This window comes from Olea europaea, unplaced genomic scaffold (assembly GCF_002742605.1).
Source record: "Olea europaea var. sylvestris unplaced genomic scaffold, O_europaea_v1 scaffold1060, whole genome shotgun sequence".
NCBI classification, from domain to species: Eukaryota; Viridiplantae; Streptophyta; class Magnoliopsida; order Lamiales; family Oleaceae; genus Olea; species Olea europaea.
Genome location: NW_019227948.1, coordinates 236,362 through 242,829, shown reverse-complemented (window position 1 = coordinate 242,829; position 6,468 = coordinate 236,362).

Sequence of the window (6,468 nt, the reverse complement as noted above, 5' to 3'; positions counted from 1 at the left end):
CCCTCCTTTTCTTACGCTCATTTTCTCTCTCATCTGATCGGTGACTTGATCGTTGGAATGCAAATAATCGTCGGATCTTTTTCTTGATCGACAGTCTTTACTTCCTAACGGGGTATTTCAGTGTGTAGATGATGTTTATGTGCAAGGGAGATGGCCGAGATTCTGTTGATGCACTTAAATAATTTCTTGGCTCCTTGATATGAGTTTCCTATTTTACAAAGCAAAAATCAAAAGAATTATGTAAAATTCTTTAAACAAAATTGAAATAGGTATAAAGTTAATAAACTCAACTAAAAATAAATAAGAAGTTAATTTTAAGATGGAAAATAATTAATAATATCATATATTATTTAAAAAAAATAAAATCTACTCAATAAACAAACCTGTTTAAGAGACGAAAACAACTACGAATTTCCGTCTACCTATTTTACAAAGTTAAATGCAGTTTTTTTTTTTTTTTTCCAAATGTTATTAATGTACTAACATTTTTTTTTTTTTAATTTCTACAAGTTGTAACTTAAAGAAAATGAATGTAATAAAATCCATAAGAATTTGATTCTGCATACGCCGATTTGCCCTTTTTTTTTTTTTTTTAATATCCTTCATAAATCACCAATGGTTGAAATACTAGAGTATGGTGGCTAACTCTTCCGAACAACCTCACGCGAAAGAAAGCTATTCTTTCAAACAAAAACATTTAATTACAAAACATTATGTGTTTCTAGTAATTAAACATTAAAGAATAACAAATTAGTGAAATAAACAGTATGTAAAATGTTACACAACGTAATATATCATGTATGATCCGTTATTTTTAATTAAGAATATTTAAAAGAATTCACCTGTTTATAATAACAAAATTATAGTTTTTAAATTTTATACAAACAAAAGGTTGGAATTAGTTAAAATTATCTAAATAGTGATATGTAAAATGTAAAATTGCCAAATGCGGTATGCAAACTGTAAATACGTAAATTTCTAATTATATGAATATCCAATATTAATTATTAATCTAATTGTATATTAAGTTAAGCAGACACTTGCTTGTAATTGTTTCGCGCGGGTTCGTCGCTAACAATGAACAAGGGATCAGACGATTGTGTAAGGGACAAATCTCTTGAGACAAAATCTCAAAAAGGGGTGTTCTTTATTAGCGATGACTTTACAATTGAAAATTAAGAACAGAATGCCTCCAAGGGGCGCAAGCACATGAGTTACTTAAAGAAGTATTTAAATCTAAGTTAAGAAAATTAAAATTACATGTTCTCTATTTGAGAGTTTTTGATTCGGGCCTTTACTCTATGTCTTTTCTTCCTTTTATACTCCCTGGATGATCTCTTTATGATCAACCAACTAAAAACTGCTTGATCGTTCTATAACTGCCCACTTTCCTCGTAATGGCCAACTTGTCACGGAACTGTCTTTTTTAACTGCTGCCATTACTCTTCGTCTTCAACCGTTTTCGATTGAATTCCTTGAATCGTAGAACGTGATAGGGCTGCTTAATAACTGTTTTGATAACTGCGCTTCTTGATAGCCACAACATTTCATGTTTGCTAATACATTGGGCGACTCGAAGGTTTGGACAAGAATAGAGCAGCAGTTCTGGGCGACTGCACGGCACTCCATTCGCTCAGGTCCTGGGCGATTTGCAAGCTTGGGCGATGGTGTTACCGCGTTCCTGGGCTTCCCTATTTGGGCTTTCATCCTGAATTGTCTGATTGGGCTTCATTCTTTGGGCTATCTGATTTGGGGATCCTCCTATTGGACTTCATTCCTTGGGCCGTTCGATTTGGGCCGAATTTTTATGTGTCAACAATTACCCCCAATACGGCAGAATTAATACCAATTATTAAATTTTGCCATATTCACTTTTGTGTTTCCAGCAACATTCGAAATTTCCAAAAATTTCAATCATTGTTTTCTTCCATAACTTTGAAAAGGTGCGACGTTTTGCAAACCCTTATAACCCCCAAACACGCTATTTCACTGCACCATTAAATCACGCCTCACTTTTTCGCGTTTCTCTCCCACAATTTACTGTTCATCTCTTTGCTTCCCTACTACGTAACTCTGAAAAACTCTGTTTCGTCCCTAATGGCTACTTCACAGTCTCAATTTGGCGACTCCTTTAGTTTTGATGACTTTCAGAAACTCCTTAATCGTCCATACATAACTCCGAACTTTCTCGCATCCGCCAATGTCGAACTCAATGAGTTCTACCTAGGTCCTTTCTTCAACAATGCAGAGGCAGTCGAACAAGCGGCGGTGGGCCAGCTGTTTCCTTGTACTCAATGCCCTCCATTTCTAAACTCTCTGCCGTTGGGGCCACTTCGCGAAAGAGATATTCGCACTTGGCCCAAATCTGACGTAGTTTTCCGTAGGTGGCATGCTTGCCTTGTGGACCATGGTCCTACTAAGGCGCTTTTTGATAATGTTAGGATTTCTGATTTGTTAAAAATCTCTCTTCAACCCCCTACTTTTCATTCAGCACTTTTTTCGTCGCTTTAAGTTTTTGGTCTTCTGAATATAATACCTTTGTTTTCCCTCTTAGCCCCATGTCTATTACTTTAAGGGATGTTGGGGCCCTAGTGAATCTGCCACCTTTGGGCGATACCATTTTTCCTGGTATCTTGGTTTCTGGTGGCGCCCTAAAGTTTGGTAAGACCCTCACCGAGTCTTATTCAAATCTGCAAACCCTTCATAACTATTCGAGCGCTGAGCCTTCCCATACTGAGTGAGTGGCCTTTCTTCTGGTTTGGCTTTGTGAATATATTTTGTGTGTGCCAAGCATAAAGCCCTCCCTGAGCTATTTACGCATAGCGCACGAATTGGCGCATGGCAGGCCTCTGAATTTACGTTCTTTCTTTTTGGCTGCCCTCTATAGAGGCATGACTTCTCTTCAAACTCAATTGAAGAATGGTGCATCTCCCACTGGCAGTGGACCTCTTTGATTCACTTAAATGTGGTTGAGATCTTATTTTCCATTGCTTGGTGCTCCATCAATTTCTCGTCCTTCTGCTAGTTGCCATGGGCTAACCATTGAGCCCCTGGCTCCTGTAAATATGTCTAGAAATGACATTTTTTCATTCTTTTATTCTTTGGATTCAATCCCTTCCTTTTTTCCTTTTCCTGCCTTTTTGATTCCAGACTATTGCATCCTCTCGCCACTATAGACAGCGCGAGCAACTCTCTGCTCATTTGGATCCAATTTTTAACCGGAAGGGAGTTATTTCATGATATTTTAACTGGGACCAATGCCAAGGCAGGGGTAGAAATATATGCTCCCCAATTTTTTGTTCGCCAACTTGGTTTCGACCAAACCTGGCCTGTTCCTCCTTGCTATTCAAGGAACTTGATAGACCACTTCCATATTATTAATAAGGCGGAGGCAGAGGTTATAAATGCTTGCAATCTTCTTTTGATGAGCAGTTTTTCATTAGCTCCCTTCAATTCTAGCCATGCCATCCATCCCCTTTTTGAACAGCTCTGGCCATCAGTGAAGCCCAGATTGTTTGTGACTGATGCCAATCGTGCTTTTCATTCACTGGACCAGCCGAGCATCTCTTCCCCTCCTCTTGTTTTAGTCACTCCTTTGTCCATCGGAGTCCTTCTCCTCCTCGTCGTGCTAAACGGTCTGCTCGTCCATCTTCTTCTCTCCCTGCCAAGCCTACTGCAACCAAAAGTGCCCCCAGCCACAAACGGCTAGTCTCAGCATCTCCCATTCTGGAGGATGATGTTGATGATGATGATGATACCTCTCTTATCATCAGGAGGAAGGTAATTAAATTGGTTTACTCACAAGCGTACTTTTCCATACTTGAAATTTTTCTGTGTGCTGATGATTTATTTGGACTTCTCAGAAAAGTTCAGCCTCTCCTTTAAAGGCTTTGGTATCGGCAGCTCCTGCTCTATCATCCTCCACTGAGGTTGCTTCATCCAACCAGCTGATGAAGGGACTACACTTAAAGAGGCATCTTTAGTCCCAGAATCTTCATCACAACCAATGGATGAGCCACCTTCTTCCCAGGGCGTCAACCCCCCAAACATCGAAGCAGAAGGTAATTCAGTTTTTTGATGCTTTACCTTTGCTTGTGCTATTGATTTCTAATTTTTTGCTTTTGAGTTCTGCAGGTGCTCCTATGAGTCTGCCCATGGCAACATCTTCTCGCTCAGACAAGGGGAGGTCCTCACGAATGGTGGAGCCACAGGTGGCAGACTTGGCTAAGGATATGCCATCTTCCAAGATTATTGATGAGGCAGTTTTTGCTTCACTTTTATTTCCATCTTGTTCGTTGTAGTGAGAATCTTCAGTATTGACAATTTTCTTTGCAGGATACTGATAAGATTGTGCGTTCCATCCAAGACTTGTTTGCTTCCTAGGGGAAAGTCAAGACATCTCGCCCTGCTCCATCTGATTGTCCTGCTACTTCTTCAGAGGAAGATATGAAGTTCCTCAAGCAGTCGATATTTGAGTACGTATCCTTCATGGATATGGACATTGATAAGGCTAGTGCTGCCAGACATAAGGATAAGTTTGAGTATTTGAATGCGAAGTTGGAGCAAGCACTGACACTTTCGTCGCTCAATCTTTCCGTCGATTTTAAAGCGACGTTGAAAGTTATCCATTCCGAGGTCCTCTCCTTGCTGGCCAAGAATGTTGAACTGAAAGCCAAAAGTACTCAATATCTTCGCACTGTATCTGAAAAAGAGTCTTTGCGTCTGGAGATCAACAAAGCTGAGGACGAGTTGAAAGAAATCTCTTCCGAAGTCATGATTGAAGACTCTTTGATGGTTAGTTTGGCTGCTCAAATGAAGGAACTTCAAGCCAAAATGGACGACTACAAGGCAAGAATGGCTGTTAAAAAGCGTAACGCCTCCCAGGGAATTGAGCGAACTAAGTCTTTGGTCGAGCAGTACAAGAAGTTGGAAGTTGATGATGATGTCGTGGCCGAATTGAACATCACTTCCTCTCGGCAGAACGAGGACTGGGAAAAACTTAGGGAACGAATTCGTTCGGTATGGGGTGGATTGTAATTAAGACATATGATGCCTTAACTTTTTCTTTTTGTAATTTCGCATTTGACTTTCCTTTTGTAACCTTGTTCATCATTAATGAACATATATGTTAACTTCTTGTACATTTATTTAACGTTTGTCTTTTAATCGCCAATTCTTCAAGCATTTAATTGCTTTGTGCTAAAAATCTTGCACATTTTCTCTTGATATTTCCACCTCTTTTCCCAAGACTTTGGACTACTTAATTCCATTTACTAGGCAGAATGTGGCTGCTCATATTTTGTCTCTTCATCTCCACCCCCTATAAATGTACGTATGCTTCGCACTTTCTATCTTCCATCTTCATTTTCTTCTTCGAAACCAATTTGCTGCCATTGTTTGGCATTCTGACAATCAATCCAAAACCTTCGTCTTCTATAAAAATGGATTGTTTGGTCCGCCCATTTTACTATTTGCCTTGATGTCACCTTTGGTATGGAAGGTACATGAAATATTTTTTAGCCAGTAGCAAAGTTTTTCCCATCGTCTCTTTGTCCTTTACAAGGAGTTCGATGATAAAAGGCAATTTTTGGGATGCTTGCGGGCCACCTTGCTTGTTGAGAGTGCTTCTCAGCCTCTTTGCCCGCCATTGCAACGATGCATTTAGGAAGGCAGTGCGAGGCCAGTCCACCTTCTTACTCGGCGATCGACCAGGAGATTAGCTTACTTTTAATTGTAGTTTGTAGAGCATCCATTATTTGTATTTTTGCATTTTTGTAATGAACGTTTGATAATAAAAGACTTTATTTGAACGTATTTGACTCTGACCTTGTTATCCTTAATTGTTCAACATGTTTTGATTATGCTTTTATCTGTTCACATTCCCATAAAAGAAGGAACATATTTTTTCAAATATTTTCCGTTAATGAATCTCACGTACTTGGTGCCATCTAAATCTTCCAAATGATACGCTCCATTGGGCAACACACTGTTTATTTTGTATGGTCCTTCCCAATTGGGCGACCACTTTCCGTACTTTGGATTCTTGCTATCCAAAGGGAGTATCATCTTCCAAACTAGTTCACCTAGGTTGAATGACTTGGCTATGACTTTTTTATTATAAAATTTAGCCATTCTTTGTTTTTGAACATGCAATCTATCTAAGACGTCCAACTTTAATTCGTCCAACCCAATAAATTTTGAACTAGTGATTCAGTATACTCATCATTATTTAACTTATATTGCAAGCACACTCTAATCGATTGCATGTTAATTTCCATAGGCAAAATGGCCTCCTGTCCATAAGTAAGTTGGAAAGGAATAACTTTGGTACTTGACCGAGGTGATGTTCTATAAGCCCACAAGGCCTTATTCAGACATTCGTGCCAATTTCTGACATTTTCATCTATCATCTTTCTGATTATATTTTTTAGAATCTTATTAGAAGATTCTGCGTGTCCGTTGGATTGA